The sequence below is a fragment of the Haliotis cracherodii genome, unplaced genomic scaffold, assembly GCF_022045235.1.
Source record: "Haliotis cracherodii isolate W230 unplaced genomic scaffold, xgHalCrac1.p SCAF_25, whole genome shotgun sequence".
Taxonomy (NCBI): Eukaryota; Metazoa; Mollusca; class Gastropoda; order Lepetellida; family Haliotidae; genus Haliotis; species Haliotis cracherodii.
In genome coordinates, this window is record NW_027266281.1 from 3,373,775 (window position 1) to 3,394,666 (window position 20,892).

The following is a 20,892-nucleotide window of genomic DNA, read 5'->3' on the forward strand; positions in this document are numbered from 1 at the left end:
TCTGGGACGTGAACCCACTATCATCGGATTCTGACACAACCAAGGGAGACAACTCTTCACAGATGATTGTAGTGCAGTGACAAGCCTTGCTGGCCTCTAAAAATATAATAAATAAATGAATAGTGTCCGAGCCATGACCTTACAAAATTATCGTGACATATTTGTCCTCAGTTAAGTGAACCTGCTACCCCTTTTGATAGGATAATACTGTTGTAGACCTACACCGGTTCACACAGATCACATGCCCCAGAATGAAACACGATATTCTGCAATCACATCATCACTCTCCTGGCTTATTGCATGAGGACTTCAGACTAACATTTCATATTTTAATTCTCATATGCAGGTTCACACATGGGATGATTGAACTGAATTAAGAATGACATATTGGATATTACAAACTTAATCCTGCACAAAGTCCATATTCACGACACAATGTCCTCTCTTCACTGGCTGCTGATCTAACCAATTCTTGTCCCAGTGCATTTCACAGGGCTCTTATCAAAGCCTTCAACATATTGAACCGGTTGATAAGGATAAAAAAATAATAATCAGATTTGTACTCGTAACAATTTTGACATTTTGTCGAACAAAATGCTGATTAAAACGAAATACACAAACTCCAAGACGATTGTCATTTTTTTAAACAATGTCTTCTTGCTTTACCAAAGAACAAATCACTCAATTTGCAAATGTTAACAAAAATGTTTGGTCATGTTGATTGAATTATTTTAATCTTTTTTTCTGTTGTTAGTATGTTGGTTTAAAATTTTGTTGTAACGATTTTCGTTTTGAAAAAATAAACAAATTGTAAGCGATTCCATGTCATTTGATTGTCTAATCAAGCAATATTTTATTTTATTTATATATTTCCATAAACCGTAAAAAAGATTTAGGCCACGCCCACTTTGAAACTTATGTTTCCAGGTGAGATGAAATTGGGTTTAACGTCGCGTCCAAGATTATTGCACTTATATAGAGAAGTGCATGTACGTGTGTGTGTGAGTCTGCTTGTACTAGTCCGGACTGATGCCGATTTATAGTGCTAGCTCACTGAGATACCATGCCGCAGTTTAACATGAATACCCTACTCAGAAACAGTATACTGACTCCGAGCCGACCAGTCCTTGTTTTAGGCCCTTAATGCCGAGCGCCAGACAGGGTAACAACAAGTACCATCTTTTAACGTCTTTAGGTATGACGCGGCCGGGGATCAAACCCCGGACCTTCCGCTCTACCACAAGACCACGGAGGCGGTCTTATGTTTCCAGATGAAAGTGATAATAGAATAAACAATGTCACTGATTTCAGACTGTTATCTAGTTTTGTGTGTGTTAATTATTAAATAAGCAGTCTGTGAAGAAATTATTGTAAACTGTATTTATTTATAAGAATTGACTTCCATACTTTTTGCATTTATGGAGATACAAAGGCATAAACCGATGTACATGGGTACAATGTGTGAAGCCCATTTCTGGTGTACCCCGCCGTGATAGTGCTGGAATATTGCTAAAAGCGGCGTAAAACCACACTCACTCACTCACTCACTCACTCAAGCACTGATACACGTAGTTGTAACCACAACATCACTTGGGAAAGTATTAACGCCAGTTAGGGTTTTTTCTGGTATTTTCTGCAGAAACATTGGGCCTGAGCAGGTCGAGATAAATCCCTAAATATCATCATGATCATTGTGTTCCCTAATTTTTGTTTTTCAGTATATAGTAAAATATGGTTATAATGAACTCAAATTTTACTTTGTTATAACTGTAGTTTGTTATAAACATATACATAGCAGATGGCCGGAACAAAAATAAGTTTGATATATCTGTCAGTTTGTTGTAAATGTATTCGTTATAAATGTAGTCAGTTTGTTATAAATGTATTCGTTATAAACGTAGTCAGTTTGTTATAAATGTATTCGTTATAAACATAGTTTACTGTATATGTTGACAGCCAAGTTTCACCTGAGATGTCCCAAACAATGAATAGTAATATGCTAATCAGGTCATTCAATCATATCTTTGTAATTTGGTCAAATCCAGAACACAAACACAGGCCTTGCCTCATGTAATAAATCACTAATCCATGCTTAGTCTGAGTGCTGTATTGGGTGTGTGCTGGCCAAAGTGTGGATGATATCTCTGTAATCTGCCAGCAGGGGTCTACAGGACTCCTGCTTACTACGTAACACACAGACATGTCAAACAAGTGTTAAACCAACAAGCTCTCCCCCGTCAAGCCAATCAGACATTACGAAAGAACGGACCCGTGAAGATCCGGGGTAGAATAGGTCTTCAGCAACCGATATTGGCCGTAAAAGGCGACTATGCTTGTCGTAAGAGGCGACTAATTGGATCGGGTGGTCAGACTCGCTGACTTGGTTCGATGCATGTCATAGATCCCAATTGCAAGGATCGATGCTCATGATATCGATCACTGGATTGTCTGGTCCAGACTTGATTATTTACAGACCGCCGTCATATAGCTGGAATATCGCTGAGTGCATCCTCTAACAACAAACAAACAAACAAACAAACAAACAAACAAACAAAAAACGAAAGAACGGCAATCCACCTAACTTGGGTAAATAGTAAATTCGGACTTTAGCGGCTGATCTTGGAGTTCCATGGCCATGGTTTGTTAACGGGGCAGGGTGTTTTCCTACTTTGTGTGTAGGTAGCTGACCCACAACCTCACAAACAAGAGTCACAAAAAATATATTCCCAAATCATAAAAAGACACCAGTTCAGCACTAGACTGACCCGTATAGCAAGTTTCATCCAGAAATATTCAATGGTTTAGGAGTTCTGCTCCAGCAAGGGAAAACAGAGGCAGGGCAGACGGACATTTTCAAAAATGTGATGATTAAACCACAAGTTTTGAGAGGACTCATTTTGAGAGAGAGAGAGAGAGAGAGAGAGAGAGAAACCTGCCATTGTTGATACACTTTATTAAAAATAAGAGCTTATGAGAGATAGACTAATGCTTTGTCTTTGAACATGAATGCATGCACCAGCCCGGGTGAGCTAAACATGACTGATGCATGCAACAGATAAGGTGAGCTAAACATGAACAAGGCATGCACTAGATAAGGTGAGCTAAACATCAACAAGGCATGCACCAGATAAGGTGAGCTAAACATGAACAAGGCATGCACCAGAAAAGGTGAGCTAAACATGAACAAGGCATGCAAGAGATAAGGTGAGCTAAACATGAATGATGCATGCAACAGCTCCGGTGAGCTGAACACAGAATAGATCAATCCTGCATCAGCCTGGACCTCAAAGCAAACCCGATCCTACAACTGCAAATAAATTCCAGTAGAAGTCTACACCAGGCACTGACCAAAGTCTCAGTTTACCAACAAGCCATTAACATGACAGTGAGGCTTACCTATGTATATACAATCCCATAATCTTCTCCTAGTTGTAGCATTTAGCGCAGATTAGCAGCATGTTAAAGTTGATCTGTTTATTATCAACAGTAATTATCGAGGTAGCTCCTAGCTATTGGGTTACACTGCCTGAACTCTCCTCCGACATGCGTTATCTGGCCACAGTGAAGTAAGTGGAACAATCACGCTCCAGATAAGGGTGGAATGAGATGGCAGTGACCCAACTGCTGAACAATGGACTGTTGAAAATATGCAGAAGTCTTCTGCTAGTCCCCCCTACAGACGCATATTTTTTTATATTTTAGAGAGAGAAAAAATCACCCTTCCATTCTCATCTCCTTCAGCTCTGAATCGGTATAAAAAAACATTACCAGTTTCTCCCATTGGTCTGCGCCTGACTGGAAATATAATATGTTTGCTGATTTCCTAAAACAGCAGAAGAGGAAAGGTTCTTTTGAAAAAGAAATTGGAATAATATCAAAGAAATGTTTTCAAAGACAAAGTATTTGTCTATCTCTCATAAGCTCACATCTCTCTCTCTCTCTCTCTCTCTCTCTCTCTCTCTCTCTCTCTCTCTCTCTCTCTCTCTCTCTCTCTCTCTCTCTCTCTCTCATTTGGGGAAAATTATCTTTTGTTTGTTTGTTTGTTTGTTGTTTCACACCGCACTCAGCAACATACCAGCTGTATGACGGCAGTCTGTAATAATCAAATTTGGACCAGACAATCCAGTGATTGAAATCATTAGGATAGATCCACGCAATTAGGATACGATCAACCAAGCCGGGCCCCCCGATCCTGTAAGTCACCTCTTAGGACAAGCATAGTCATCTTTTTTCAGTTTTTGAATAATAAAGAAAAACAACGTGTCTCACAGTCCCTGAACCAAATAATTTCCCCTTCCGTCCAACCCTTACTGTGTTGCCAATTGAAGCAATTGTAGATTTTCCACAGGTTCCGGAATCTTACATCTCACTGGGTCTTCTTTTCAAATCAAATAAGGTTGTTTGTTGCTTTCAATATTGTATATTTTTAGAGGCTATGCATGAGACTAAGAAACTTATCTGAATATGTTACCATACGCATATGATGTATGCATGATGAAGAAGGAATGAATATTGTTTTACGCCGCATCAACAATTTTTACAGCTATTTGCGGCGAACATGCTGATGAGTTCAGTGTGTATGTAGCTGGTCTTGCAGTGGTCTTGTCGGTCTTGCAGCGATGTTGTCGGTTATGCAGCAGTGTTGTCTGTCTTGCAGCAGTCTTGTCTGTCTTGCAGCGGTCTTGTCAGTCTTGTGTCAGTCTTGTCTGTCTTGCAGCGGTCTGTCAGTCTTGCAGCGTGTTGTCGTCATGCAGCAGTGTTGTCGGTCTTGCAGCCGTGTTGTCGGTCTTGCGTCAGTCTTGTCTGTCTTGTCGGTCTTGCAGCGATGTTGTCGGTTATGCAGCAGTGTTGTCTGTCTTGCAGCAGTCTTGTCTGTCTTGCAGCGGTCTTGTCAGTCTTGTGTCAGTCTTGTCTGTCTTGCAGCGGTCTGTCAGTCTTGCAGCGTGTTGTCGTCATGCAGCAGTGTTGTCGGTCTTGCAGCCGTGTTGTCGGTCTTGCGTCAGTCTTGTCTGTCTTGTCGGTCTTGCAGCGATGTTGTCGGTTATGCAGCAGTGTTGTCTGTCTTGCAGCAGTCTTGTCTGTCTTGCAGCGGTCTTGTAGGTCTTGTGTCAGTCTTGTCTGTCTTGCAGCGGTCTGTCAGTCTTGCAGTGTGTTGTCGTCATGCAGCAGTGTTGTCGGTCTTGCAGCCGTGTTGTCGGTCTTGCGTCAGTCTTGTCTGTCTTGTCGGTCTTGCAGCGATGTTGTCGGTTATGCAGCAGTGTTGTCTGTCTTGCAGCAGTCTTGTCTGTCTTGCAGCGGTCTTGTCAGTCTTGTGTCAGTCTTGTCTGTCTTGCAGCGGTCTGTCAGTCTTGCAGCGTGTTGTCGTCATGCAGCAGTGTTGTCGGTCTTGCAGCCGTGTTGTCGGTCTTGCGTCAGTCTTGTCGGTCTTGCAGCGATGTTGTCGGTTATGCAGCAGTGTTGTCTGTCTTGTAGCAGTCTTGTCTGTCTTGCAGCGGTCTTGTCAGTCTTGTGTCAGTCTTGTCTGTCTTGCAGCGGTCTGTCAGTCTTGCAGCGTGTTGTCGTCATGCAGCAGTGTTGTCGGTCTTGCAGCCGTGTTGTCGGTCTTGCGTCAGTCTTGTCTGTCTTGTCGGTCTTGCAGCGGTGTTGTCGTCATGCAGCGGTGTTGTCGGTCTTGCAGCCGTGTTGTCGGTCTTGTGTCAGTCTTGTCAGTCTCGCAGCGCTGTTGTCTTCATGCAGCGGTGTTGTCGGTTTTGCAGCCGTGTTGTCAGTCTTTCAGCGGTCTTGTCAGTCTTGCGGCCGTGTTATCGGTCTTGCAGCGGTCTTTTGGTCTTGCAGCAGTCTTGTCGGTCTTGCAGCAGTCTTGTCGGTCTTGCAGCAGTCTTGTCGGTCTTGCAGCGGTCTTGTCGGTCTCACAGTGGTCTTGTCGGTCTTACTGTGGTCTTTTTGTGGTCTTGTCGGTCTTGCAGCGGTCTTTTCGTGGTCTTGCAGCGGTCTTGTCGGTCTCACAGTGGTCTTGTCGGTCTTGCAGCGGTCTTGTCGCTGTCTTGTCAGTCTTGCAGCGGTCTTGTCAGTCTTACAGCAGTCTTGTCAGTCTCACAATTAAAAATGTGCGAAGTATTTTTTGTGGTGAACTTCAAGCAGTTCATGTAATAACCAACCACTCGCCTTGCAGCCACTCTATTCACAATTGCTAAACAGCTACAGAGAAAGTTCATAGCCCTGGTGAACACCACCTCCGAAACAAATCTTTGAAATCTGAAGAATTGTGTCTGACAGACCAGGTACCTGTCCATAATATATCTGCCCAGATGCTATCTCTAAGTGAAGCTTTCATTTCCTGAAGTTAACTACCTACAACTGGCCACACAGTAGCCACACACACAGCCAATCCATCACCTGCTGGCAACAACATCAATCGTACTCCTCAGGAGGAAGTGGCAGGTTGAAACTGGTCTCTCTCAGTCTCACAGATCCCAGAGCACAATTTCATTAAGCAGCAAAATTTTCCCGGTCAAGATTATTGACCAAAAATGGTGTTTCCTCACAAAATAAAACATGTAAACGTCTACCACACTCCTGTGAGAAATCATCTTCCCGAGGCAAGGGAGATAACTGACTTAAAAAGGCCAGTTTCCACCCTTGCTGAACTAGTGTTATTACGAGTTATGTCCATTCTAAGACTCTCCTTTGGATGAATCAGATTTCACCTCTCGTATCACTTGCATTTGTTTCAAACAATATGGCGGCGCCCAGTCAAGACGATCTGATTGATAATCAAGATCTATATTGTGATAAAACGGGTCTTAGATAGCCAGGTGCATCAAATCATGTGAGCACCTTGATTAAAAACATGAAAAGACTTGAAAATTAACTGTTGACAACGAGTTGGCGGTGCACATGCCATGCAAATCCTGCAATCAACCGAATTTTGAACAACAAAATACGAACCAGATTTCGATTTCAGTGCATGATTTTGATTGGACTATGCATAGACTCGTTAGTCCTGTCAAAATGTAATTCCATAATACCAGCCTAGTTCGGCAAGGGTGGAAACTGGACTTTTATAGTCAGTTAACTCTCTTGCATCGGGAAGATGGTGAGTGAGTGAGTGAGTGAGTATAGTTTTACGCCCCTTTTAGCAATATTCCAGCAATATCACGGCAGGGGACACCAGAAATGGGCTTCACACATTGTACCCATGTTGGGAATCGAACCCGGGTCTTCGGCGTAACGAGCGAACACTTTAACCACTAGGCTACCCGACCACCCTGGAAGATGGTGAGACATCTTCCTTCAGTCTTCATCTGAATCTGTCCATTGCCTGGCTGTCATCAAATGAAATCTCCCATTTTCAGCAGCCACTGACTTTCCACACCTCTGTATTTAACCAGACAATCGCCTTCATCACGTCCATTGCATTCTCAGCTTATCCAATTAGTGTTTATCATGTTTATCATGTTTATCATGTTTATGATGATTCTGATTAAACCTTACCTAACTTTATAGCAGAGTATTATGTACACTGTGTAAGCCTAGGCTAAAACATACATTAGGCTGTCTGCGCTTTTGTCCTGCTAAAAATAAAAAGACTGAACTTTCAGCCAGGTGAGCTAAATGGCTGTTATATTCACTGGTTCTCTATCATCTGCTCTGGAAACACATTATCAACATATCCAATTTCATCAAAAAAGGAAAGCAACTGCCTATATATAGCTTCTTCTTTTGTGTACCTCTCTCGAACAGAAACTGAAACTTTTACAACTTTAAACTACCCAAAAGACGATAAAGAACACCTGATTACATATGAACAAATTGTGTGTTTTTTAACTTTGAGTAGTATACTCAAGGAAGCTATTTCAAGTATATTAATCAATCTTTTGATGTGAGTCAGTATCAGTGAAATAAGTTTTGGCGAAGGTTCACACAGAAGTCAATTATTTTTATTCACTGCACTGATGAAGCAAACGGAAAGTGCCAATTGATTTGTTTATTTGTTTGTTGTTTAACACCGTGATCAACAATATGACAGCCAAGTGCCAATTGAACATTACAAGAACACTGGACACCCAACACATGTAATTCATTCATTCATTCATTCATTCATTCGAGGAACAAAAGACTCACCTGTCATTCTAGACTGACATTTAGTCCCAGAAATAAAGTTATCTTATTTAAAAATACATAAATCTACAAAATAAAAATCCAAAATCCAAATGTGGCCTAGATCAATCCTAAATTTCAGGTGTCAATCTAGACTTGCCAAATCATTCCAGGCTTGAGTTGGACTCCTTTTCAATTTATTCTCACAGGTCTAGGAGACGGACTCCTGTCTGTCTAAAGCAGCAATAAGCACACCTCTCTCTCTTAGAACAACCACAGTCTGCAACCAAACCACTCATTCATCCATGGCTCCGTGAATTCTGTCAAAGCTGCAATAAACAAACTAACTCACTGCAACGTCAGACTCCAAACAAGTCTGTCAGGAAGCAAGGGAACATATCTTCCCGGTCTCTCCCTTCTCCATCCTGCTGGATTGAGGACGAGCAACTTAGCTGCCATTGCAGCAGTAATTGGTGGAGAGATAAGGCCTCTGAGATGTCTGCTGGTCAGGAGTGGTGCAAGTCCTTATCAGCAGTTGGTTGCCGTATCACAGTTGTGGGAGTAGAGTAACAGGTCCTATAGCTCCTAGTAACCAATTCTTGTGAGTGAGTGAGTGAGTGAGTGAGTGAGTGAGTGAGTGAGTGAGTGAGTGAGTGAGTGAGTAAGTGAGTGAGTGCGTGAGCCAGTGAGTGAGTGAGTGAGTGAGTGAGTGAGTGAGTGAGTCAGTCAGTGAGCCAGTGAGTGAGTCAGTGAGTGAGTGAGTCAGTGAGTGAGTGAGTGAGTTAGTCAGTGAGCCAGTGAGTGAGTGAGTGAGTGAGTCAGTGAGTCAGTCAGTGAGTCAGTCAGTGAGTCAGTGAGTGAGTCAGTCAGTCAGTGAGTGAGTTTTAAAGCCGCTTTTAGCAATATTCGAACAATATCACGGCAGGGGAAACCAGAAATTGACTTCACACTTTGTATCCATATCAGTAATCAACCCGGGTCTTCAGCGACGAGATGCCTCTGTGGTCTAGTGGCAGAGCGTTCGCCCAGATAGCGGAAGGTCCAGGGTTCGATCCCCGGCCCTATCATACCAAAAGACTTTAAAAGATGGTACTTGTTTTATACCTTGTCCGGGATTAAAGTGCTCAATCAAGGACTGCTCGGAGTCAGTATACTGTGTCTGAATGGGGTATTCATGTTAAACTGCGGCATGGTATATATCTCAGTGGGCTAGCCCTATAAAATCGGCATTAGTCCGGACTAGTACAAGCAGCCACACACACACATGCACGTCACAATATAAGTGTTATAATCTTGAACGCGACATTAAGCCCAATTTCACCTCACCTCACTTTAGAATGTGTGCTTGTTTCGTGTTCAACACAGCACTCGGCAATATTCCAGTTCAATGATGGCTCTGTGTAAGTCTGGACCAGACAGATCAGTGAAATTTGGCTGTCAACATATACAGTATTTGTTTGTTTGTTGTTTAGCGCCGCACTCAGCAATATTCCAGCTATATGACGGCGGTCTGTAAAATAATCGAGTCTTGACCAGACAATCCAGTGATTGACATCATGAGCATCGATCCACGCAATTGGAATCGATGACATGCATCAACCAAGTCAGCGAGCCTGACCACCCGATCCCGTTAGTCGCCTTTTATGACAAGCATAGTCGCCAGTCTGGACCAAACAAACCAGTGATTGATATCATAAGCAACTCTACGTGCCACCGGGATTATGTTGAAACACCATCAACCACGACACCAAGTCTGACCATTATCTCCTCTTCAGAAAGCACGGGTTGCAAGATTCCAGATGTAACAGAATCCCAAGGGTGGATCGATGCTCATGATATTAATCACTGGATTGTCTGGTCCAGACTCGATTATTTACAGACCGCTGTCATATAGCTGGAATATTGCTGAGTGTTGTGTTAAACATCTAACCTAACCTAACCTTACCCAATTTAGCCGCCTCTCATGTGTAGGATAAAACACGTCAGGTGTTTTTTATGAGATCTAAAGCCCGAATCCAAGGGATAAAACCGATTTTATATTTCATTACATTGTGTTGGAAGTTGTAATAATGAAATCCCCGGGATTTTATATAAACTCCCGATAAATTACAACATCACTCATGGTCATGGAACTTGGTTTATAGTATCTGGTCTCTCAACACCCCATCTCCCAGATGTTTTCGTCATCTGATTGACAAGGTCGTCGCCTATGGTAGTCGCCATTTTTGTGATGCTATACAAGATAAGAACAGTGATCTGATTGGATATCGTGTTTTCATTACAAGGGGCTCGTGATCTATGCGATTTGGCACCAGGGTCGGGCCAGGAAAAATGGCCTTGATGTGGCAAGTGTAGAAACTAGGCTTTAACATAGACTGGTGGACATACTTGCCTCGAGAAGATGTCAAAACCCTTGAATTTGAATTCTTCTCTAAGTTATTGAATTACACATAACACACCGATGAATACAGCAGTCATCATCACAGCACAATTAACAGGATGTGCCATTAAATATTTCGGACTTGTCCGTGCAGGAAGAACACAGGAAATATACGAGACAAAACAGTTTTTCCTACGATGACCCAATCCAGTCACTATCAGATGGTTTACATAATGGCCCAATTGATAGAACAAAGCCCCCAGTCCCAAAATTAACGTTCCCTATCATGCTTAATGACAGTTCTACCAAAGGTCACATGTATGTGACTCACCTTCAATTGTCTGCAAGTTTGGGGGCATGTGCCAGTCCCTATATCTTCCCCCTTCATTGTCCGACAATGGAACCCATTATGATTGTAATGGGCGATCTGCTTCAGGACCGAGCCAAATATCAGATGCTTGGCTATAGGTCATGCTCACCTCCAACCACTGATAATAAACACTGATTTTACAAGTCACCATGTCATTTAACACTGGGGGTTAATTTGGGCCAAATGGGTCATTTTCAGTTTAGCCAAATTTAAGGTCACCGTGTCACTGTTTAACCCTACTTTGCAGGTCATGGCATCTTGGTTGTTGATGGGAAAAATCTAACCCAGGACCCGGCTGTAAAGTTTCAGTCATGCAAAAATCAACAACTGGAAAAGTTTCGTATTATCAGGGTTTAACATAAAATGCCGGATTCTCATACATGTAGAAAATTTGATTTTAATTTGAGGATTTTTACACACAAAAATCCTAATGGCACAAAAAATAAATCTCACCGTGCACCGAAGGCACAACTTATTAATGTCCCAAAATTATAATATGTTGATGACTGGAAATCATTTATTATAACCTTGAAAGTCTTCAGTTAACATAAGTATTGATTGGCTGGGATATTCAGTTCCAGGAATGAGTTTTTCCAGCTATATGAAAACGGTCTGTAAATAATCGAGTCTAGACCAGACAAACCAGTGATTGACATCATGAGCATCTATCCATGCATTTGGGATACGATGACATGCATCAATGCATCAGTGAGTCTGGCCACGCGATCCCGTTAGTCACCTCTTACGACAAGCATGGGTTGCTGAAGACCTTTTCTACTTCGATCATCACAGGTCGGAAATACATGATGTGACACTGACAAGATGAGGTGAGGTGAAATAGGGTTCAATGTCGTGTCCGATATTATTGCACTTGCAGCGCATGCACATGTTTGTGTGTGTGTGTGTGTGTGTGTGTGTGTGTGTGTGTGTGTGTGTGTGTGTGTGTGTGTCTGTCTGCTTGTCTGTCTATCTGTCTGTCTGCTTGTACTCGTCAGGACTAAGTGTCTGTCTGTCTGTCTGCTGGTACTCGTCAGGACTAATGCCGATTTTACAGTGCTAGCCCACTGAGATATCATGCCACAGTTTTAGCCCCTTAAAACCGAGCGCCAGACAGGGTAACAACAAGTACCATCTTTTAACGTCTTTTGGTATGACGGGGCTGGGGATCTACCACTAGACCATGGAGGTGGAAAAGTTGAACTCCTGATAAAACAAGCATAATCGCCTTTTACGGCAAGCATGGGTTGCTGAATACCTCAATTCCCCACAATGAAACAAATCTTGTTATTCATATAAGGTATCATTTTTCTTGCCTCTTTTTTGTTTCTTGAAATCTTTCTTAAAACAACTCCCTCTTATCAACAAAACAAAACAGGAAGATGTTTATAAATATAGTTCAAAATTAAGCATCAGCTACACATTTCCCAATAGGCTTTTCCAGAAACCTGTTGAAATAACTTGTAAATAGCATACATCAATTCCACACTCTCACATTTTACAAAGAAAACCGGCTATTATTGAAAGCACAAACAATCAATTCCTCACCGGAATGACCTCGATATTGTCACTAAATCAAGTTCAATCAGAACGACGTTTCACTAACACGACAAGTATAACGACCACAATATACTCATAAACAAACATAATCCAATACAACTAATTCAAACAACTGTTATCCTGTCAAATATTTTCATTTCCGAGACCAGATGTTAGTCTTCTGATCTATAGCCTGATTTATATATAATGATGTGTCTAATAATCTATTAAATATTATAATGTCTCAAAAAAGTCTTAAAGTAAATCTGTGATATATTGCTAGTTATCATACTGTATTTTGACGACAGGTTGTTATATAATCTAAATACATAACTTTTTCAAGTCACAATATGGCTGAAATACAGCTGACATGACGTTAAATTTACTCACTCTACGCAACAATCAAGGTACCATCTCAAAAACAAAGTCGGTAATATTCCCACTATTCCCACTTATGGCTGATAATTAAACTTACATCAATATTTCAAAAGTATTAAAAAACATAGTATTTATATATAATAACAAGAATCAAGGATAAAACAGTAAATGACTGTGCAAGATCAAATGTGATGGAAATAGATTTTAGAGGGTAAAAATGACTGTCAGGACCTTGAGACCGCCCCTGACACACTGAGAATGTGGTTGCATTGTCGGTCTCAAGTCATTCCTCACTTCCTCTGGTTAATCATAACTTCCTGTTAGATTTGTCCTCTTCAGATCTGTAACAACAGGCAGGGAAGGACGTATCTCACATGAAAGCGTTGAATACTTTGATCATTCAAGAAATTTCTAATTCAAGAAATTAGGCTTTAATTAGATTACCGTATTTACCCTGATAGGTGACGCTGTGTCAACTGTCAACAATTTATTAACATTCGTATTCTCAATTGCAAAAATGGGTTGATTTTTCATACAGATTTGCAGTTTGTACATTTTGTGAACAAATTAAACACTTTGAATGACAAAAAATATGATATTTGTTTTTCGGATGAGGAGCCAAATAACATTTTGTGCCAAATGTTTTTTAACATCCATATGTATCATGTATTTACGGAAGCCTTTTAGGGCCATTTGTTTTTTAACATCCATATGTATCATGTATTTACGGAAGCCTTTTAGGGCCATTTGTTTTTTAACATCCATATGTATCATGTATTTACGGAAGCCTTTTAGGGCCATTTGTTTTTTAACATCCATATGTATCATGTATTTACGGAAGCCTTTTAGGGCCATTTGTTTTTTAACATCCATATGTATCATGTATTTACGGAAGCCTTTTAGGGCCATTTGTTTTTTAACATCCATATGTATCATGTATTTACGGAAGCCTTTTAGGGCCATTTGTTTTTTAACATCCATATGTATCATGTATTTACGGAAGCCTTTTAGGGCCATTTGTTTTTTAACATCCATATGTATCATGTATTTACGGAAGCCTTTTAGGGACATTTGTTTTTTAACATCCATATGTATCATGTATTTACGGAAGCCTTTTAGGGCCATTTGTTTTTTAACATCCATATGTATCATGTATTTACGGAAGCCTTTTAGGGCCATTTGTTTTTTAACATCCATATGTATCATGTATTTACGGAAGCCTTTTAGGGCCATTTGTGTTTTAACATCCATATGTATCATGTATTTACGGAAGCCTTTTAGGGACATTTGTTTTTTAACATCCATATGTATCATGTATTTACGGAAGCCTTTTAGGGACATTTGTTTTTTAACATCCATATGTATCATGTATTTACGGAAGCCTTTTAGGGCCATTTGTTTTTTAACATCCATATGTATCATGTATTTACGGAAGCCTTTTAGGGACATTTGTTTTTTAGTTTTTTTCCGATACTATCTTGAAATTTCAAGATACTAAGTCGAAATTTCAAGATACTAAGTCAAAATTTCAAGAAACTAAGTTGAAATTTCAAGAAACTAAGTTGAAATTTCAAGAAAATAAGTTAACATGCTAAGATGTAAAAATACGTTTGAAGTGAATAATCTTGAAATATCAACTTAATATCTTGAAATTTCAACTTCTGTATATCTTGAAATTTCAAGATAGTATCTTGAAATTTCAAGATAGTATCTTGAAATTTCAACTTAGTTTCTTGAAATTTCAACTTAGTATCTTAGTAATTTTTAAAAAAACAAATGGCTTCCGTATGTATTAGAAATAATATGAAAACATTTATTTTTGTTACAAGAGGAATTTTTCAGAAATGTTCCACAAAGTATTCCCCAATTCTGTGAATGAACATGGCTGCAAATAAATTATAAATGGGGGGTTTAGCCAGGCATTGTATCCACACACAAAACTTTTAAAGTTAACTTTGGCCAACAGTTCATATATTAAATTTAATTTTTTGTTCAATTATCTTTTTATACATGATGTAATAGAAAGGAGAATCTTTTCACATTTTGTAACTGAAGTGAGTGAGTGATTTTGGTTTTACATTGCTTTTTGCACTATTTTAGCAATATCATGGCCGCGGACACCTGAAATGGGCTTCACACATTGTATCCATGTTGGGAATCGAACCCGGGGACTTTGGTGTGACGAGCAAACGCTTAACCACAAGGCTACCCGACCGCCCCTTTTTGTAACTGAAGGAATCTAGAATTGACGAAATAATCTAGACTTGCTTGGGATTTTTGAGATATTTTTGGTACAGGGTCTATATTAACGAACACATAGTCTCTGAAAATATATTATTTTGATTGAAAAGGAGCCCCAGTGAGATGGGAGATTCAACTATGCAGAAACCAGACTTGCTTCATTTAGGGCTACAGCATTACAGTAAGGGCTGTGGGGAAGGGAAAATAATATGGTTCTGGGATTATGAGACAGTCTAGGCCTGAATTAGACATTTAAACTATGAAAACACTTTGTAATTTTTTATTTTTTTTAGCTGTTTAAAAAAAAAATCCACAGCCATGCCACAGGACTAGATTTGCAAGAGTGATTAAAGCTACTTGAGTGTCCGGGAGAAAATATATTAAAAACTATTAAAAGAATTACATGATATGTTTATAAGAGAGTATAACCATGTGTGTGTCTGCATGAAAATATCATTTATTCGGGGTAAAAATATAATACTCCCCCAAATACTTGTGTTGACAACTGCAACAGCTGAAACAGACTAATCTCCTAACAACTGCTGTTCCACCTCAGTGACAAAAAACTACATTACGACATGCAGCATGACCAAACACTACATATTAATGTCTTAACAACTGCTTGTATAAATTATTTATTGCACAACAAAAGAACGCATTTCCGTATGTCAAAGGACGCCACAGTCTAAAACGCAATTTCATATCCTGCTCCAACAAGAACTCGGAACATTAACGACCGGCAGAAAAACTCATTCATATCAACTGTCATGTACAGTGTAAGCGCCAGCAGGGATCAAATAGGCAATACTCAGATGATAATGTGTAAATTGAAACCTCAAAGTTTTAGTGTACATTTGGCTGGTTAAAAGGTCACACAATGGTAGTCTGAGGTCAAATCTCTACAAGTATGGCAACAATACTTGAGAACCGATTACAATGGTTTCAAGTGTCAATATGCTGTATGAATAGGCTATTGAAATCAGATTTATTACACACTTCATTTGACGTTGAGATTTTTGGTAAAAAAGAGAGCAAAGCGTTTATCAATTTATTGATCATGGGCCGGGGCTGGTCCCCTATAGACAGAGTGAGTGAGTGAGTTTTGTTTTACGCCGCTTTTAGCAATATTCCAGCAATATCAAGGCAGGGGACACCAGAAATGGGCTTCACACATTGTACCCATGTCGGCATTCGAACCCGGGTCTTTGGGGTGAAGAGCGAACACTCTAACCACGAGGCTACCCGACCCCTACCCCCCCATAGACAGAAATAAATGATCCGTTAAACTTTGGTTGTGGCTACTGTCAAACTCTTGTTACGATGATTTACGTTTGCACCAAGTTTTAAAATAGAATCCTATTTGAACATATACTGGAGAGAAAAGTGAGGGGTCATGAATATTTTTGGGAATGTTTTTTGGTAGCACACAATTTCATAAAAATATCCCCCAAAACATTCATGATCCTAAACCTTTTTTGTCCAATATTTCTCTCAGAGCAGCTGAACTTTGCATAAAGATGCCTGCATGTCTGTATCAAAGACACTTACTTTTTTCTAAGGCAGGACTTACTGTTTAATGGAAAATATGTTATAGAATTATTAAGCACTGAGCACATATTACTACACAGGGACTTAGCTAGCATTCCAAACTTCGTTTGGTTTGTTTGTTGTAAAACGCTGCACTCAGCAATAATCCAGCTATATGACGGCGGTCTGTAAATATTCGAGTCTGGACCAGACAATCCAGTGATTGACATCATGAGCATCGATCCACGCAATTGGGATACAACAACATGCATCGAACCTAGTCAGCGAGCCTGACCACCCGATCCCGTCTGTCGCTTCTTACGACAAGCGTAGTTGCCTGTTAAGGCAAGCATGGGTTTTACCCCTGCATTTTAAAATCATTGGGTACAAGTAATTCTATCTGGGTATTCAAATTTCTGTTATCCACTAGTTTTTACATATGTGGGTATTTAAGTTAAATATTTAAAAACACAACAAAGAAACAATCGTTTTGAAAATACCGATATACTGTGTTTGTAAAATCTAGACCTTGTTGAAAAGCTTACATAATTGACAACAATGGAGAAGTTGAATTGAAATTATGAAATTAACAATTGTTTTCTGCGATCAAAAAAGCGAAACTATTTGCAACCAGTTCCTGTATTTAATGTGTCTATTACGCAGCCGTTGTGACCACAGCAACATCCAACAAAATATGAAAGTTGTCAAAAATGGGCTAATTCAGTTTCATAACCAATTGCAGATGAAAGAACGCATGCAATATATTGTGGTATGTACCCCGATACACATGAATCATTATTGCAAGAAATTGTGACAAAATTCAGGCCAATACCCATCCCTAATACCTAGCATATGTACTTTTATGTTATCACTCTTCGGGCAAGTAGGTGAGGTGAAATGGGGTTTAACGTCGCGTCCAAGATTATTGCACTTATATAGCGACATGCATGCACGTGTATGTATGTGTGAGGCTGCTTGTACTAGTTCGGACTAATGCCGATTTATAGTGCTAGCCCACTGAGATACCATGCCGCAGTTTAACATGAATACCCCACTCAGACACAGTATACTGACTCCGAGCCGACCAGTCCTTGTTTTAGCCCCTTAATGTCAAGCGCCAGACAGGGTAACAACAAGTACCATCTTTTAACGTCTTTTGGTATGACGCAGCCGGGGATCAAACCCCGGACCTTCCGCTCTCCGGGCGGACGCTCTACCACAAGACCACGGAGACGGTCCTTCGGGCAAGTTAATGTTTCGGGTTAACCTACATTTTTAACCCTGTGTCCTGAAAAAACTAGTTCACAGATCATAATTTGTTAATCCCTCGTATATATTTGATTAATCATCATTACTGACAATTCCTAACTGTGACAACCCTTAGGCAATGCACTCAAACCCAAGGTCATTTTGTCGACATCAGTTGTGTGATCTATCTGTTCTTGTTAATCAGAAAGATGCTCATCTGAGATGAAACATTACATGTAGATTAAACATGGGCGTAGAAAGTTAAATTCTTAAATAAAACAGGTTTATCTTCATTTTACCATGATCAAACAGAACAAAGCGTTAAATGTTTGAAGCTTATAAAGCTTGCTCTACCACAATAAGTTTAACCCTTACACTGCGTTAATTCATGAACTATATTAATACTTTTATCAATATCTTGGTGTGAAGGGAGTGTCACACATTAAAAGAAACCATGCATCAATACAAAATCTTCGGCTTGAGATGCTCACAATAGAATGAGCTGGGTCACTGTGACATAGGTAAGTCGAGTGAGACCATCGAATGACAATAAACCCTTGTTATAACACGTTCATAGGGGTCAACCTTGGTCGTAATGGATGTCAAGTGACCTGTCTGCTCAAATAGACTCGTCCAACAGGTGCCCGTGCCGATTTTCAGGCGACAGGTGTCATTTGCGAGAAACATTCATCAGCTAAACACACGATTGACGCAAGGAAACTATGAGAAGAATATTTCGTCAGTGTAGCAGCTTGCTCTGAATAAACGCTGTTTATGTTTAACCTGGGGCTCTCTCATGCTTATGGCTGCCGATTTTACAACCGGTCACGAACGATAATAGCTGGGCGAACGGGTGCACATTTTGTGACCCCACAACACCGTGACAGGTCACGATCCGAAACACACAGTCATGATAGTACGTATTTGGCAAACAACCACCACATTAAACAGTCATCAAAATACGCACTGCCACATGGTATAAAACGCACTACAGAATACTAAACTTACCTCGATCAAGACGAGTCTAAACTAAAAGTTTGACTCAAAACTTGAGATAAGTTGCAAATATCCAAGGTATATCCACACGTCTCGTTGTCCCCGCTGATGACATAAATAGTATCCACTGTTCAGCGAGATACCGTGGGTTGGAATCGGGGAGCGGTTATTTGTGACTACTATTATTGTCGAGGTAGGAATTATTCCCCAATGACAATTTACTCCGATCCGCGACAGTCTGGAGTAGCGCCAAGTGCTGATATCTGGGCAAGTCCATTCTGTGAACAGGGGAAGTAGGTTTGAAATGAAGTCATGTCAACGGCTGTGGAGGAATGTTTCTTGAATGAACGGCTCTCTTTCTGTCCTTTTTCTCAACCTACGGGGATGTGAGCGGACAATTAAATTATTTTTTTGTTACATTTACAAAATGTTTTACCAGATTTTAGTAATCTCTTTTGAACATATTGTAGTTGAAAAATATTTTCAAAGCAGGCTGATCCAGATTATATATATTTTAATTCACTTACTCACTCACTCAATTCTTTTTTTTGCACTTCTACCCCGATCATGAATAAAGAAAGAGTCAAAATATTAACCTTCATTTTCCCCCGCATGAAGTTTGTTACAGTTCTACTTTTACCGGGACTAATGAGAGTACAGAATCGATACATATCTACCATTTATACGGCTTTTAAGTTTAGGCCTATATGATTGTGGCCGCGGTCTTGCGTCTGCCGGGGAGTGGGGGGTGGGTGGTTCGATCCCCGCCCTCTTCACACCAAAATAGGCCCCAGGGGATAAAAAAGGAGTGGGGCCGGAGCTGAGTATCCATATTAAACTACGACATGGTGTCTCACAGAGCTACATCCATATTCAGCCAGCACATATACGTCTGGACTATAGTATAAGCAGCCCTCCCCCACGTACAAACATATACACTCAACATACGTAGATAGCTACACACACACACATGTATACACCACGCACACACAGGCTCAACATCCCACATTATTATACACTAAGAAAGCAGGGGTGGACATGTGTCGGTAGACTAAAGTCTAGTCTCTGAAATGAACATATCGTACATAAAAACAGTTGTTCAGTTATCTTAATAAAAATATAATAAAAAGGAGCCCAGTGACTCATTTCCTGATACTGCAGTGATCTAGACTTGCCAAACACTATAGACTTGCATGGGCTGTATTTGATATATATTTGTATAGACTTGCCAAACACTATAGACTTGCATGGGCTGTATTTGATATATATTTGTATCAGGGTCTGTAAGACAGACTAATGTCTCGGGGAAATTCACAGACCTATATATGTGTGTCATGTGGCTGCAGAAATTGTGAGTTTATTTGCAATGATTTACAGTGGCAGCAACTGATTGAAACGCTAGCTGCTGGCGGCAGTGAGTGAGTGGAATTTAGAGTTGTTGTTTTTTGGGTGTTTTTAAAAATAATAATTTTTTATTCACATTTCAAATAAAATACAATGTGTAACATTTCAACAATTATACATTATTCAAAATCCACTCCCTTACCCTACTTATCAAAAGGTAATATATGTAGTGGATAATCTTAAACTGAAACCATCTCACTTTGGGTAAACATTGTTGCCATCAAATTAAATCCCGACCACTGTTCATCGGTAAATACTTTCTGTAAAGTTCCTTCCCATTAAAACATTCCCTGACATTTTATGAAAGCTGGTTGTAACAGTGTGCTATAGAGTTTACTGCCTTTATTACACCTTGTGAGTAGTGAAACATTGTATGGCAAATAGGTTGAAAAGAGACTCTAGGCATACTCTTAAAAGTTGTTGTGTTTTTTTTGCCTGTTACATTATTGATTGAACTGTGCCCTGTATTCCTGCACCATGACCGTGGAATATATCTATTTTATGAAAAATAAAATCTAGAAACTAATACAAAAGCAAGTCTAGCCAGCTCAAGCTAGCTCTATTCAAATCAGCATAGGGAATCTTTTTCAAGTCAAGAGTGAGTGAGTGAGTTGGGTGTAACGCCGCTTTTAACAGTATTCCAGTTATATCACGGCGTGTCAGCTTAATGTGGGAGGAAAGCCCGAAGTGATGCAGGTCTCAGACGTTTACC

The 20,892-nt window shown here is 40.1% G+C and overlaps 1 protein-coding gene across 1 annotated transcript in view; it reads right to left on the bottom strand.

Moving 5' to 3' along the window:
* Positions 1-19,004, bottom strand: part of LOC139472802 (pleckstrin homology-like domain family B member 1) — a 177,689-nt gene extending 158,685 nt beyond the window's left edge. The window contains exon 1 of the mRNA XM_071255276.1: positions 18,789-19,004. The gene's annotated coding sequence lies outside the window, so the exon portion shown is untranslated. The remainder of the gene's footprint in view (positions 1-18,788) is intronic.
* Positions 19,005-20,892: the final 1,888 nt, after the last annotated feature.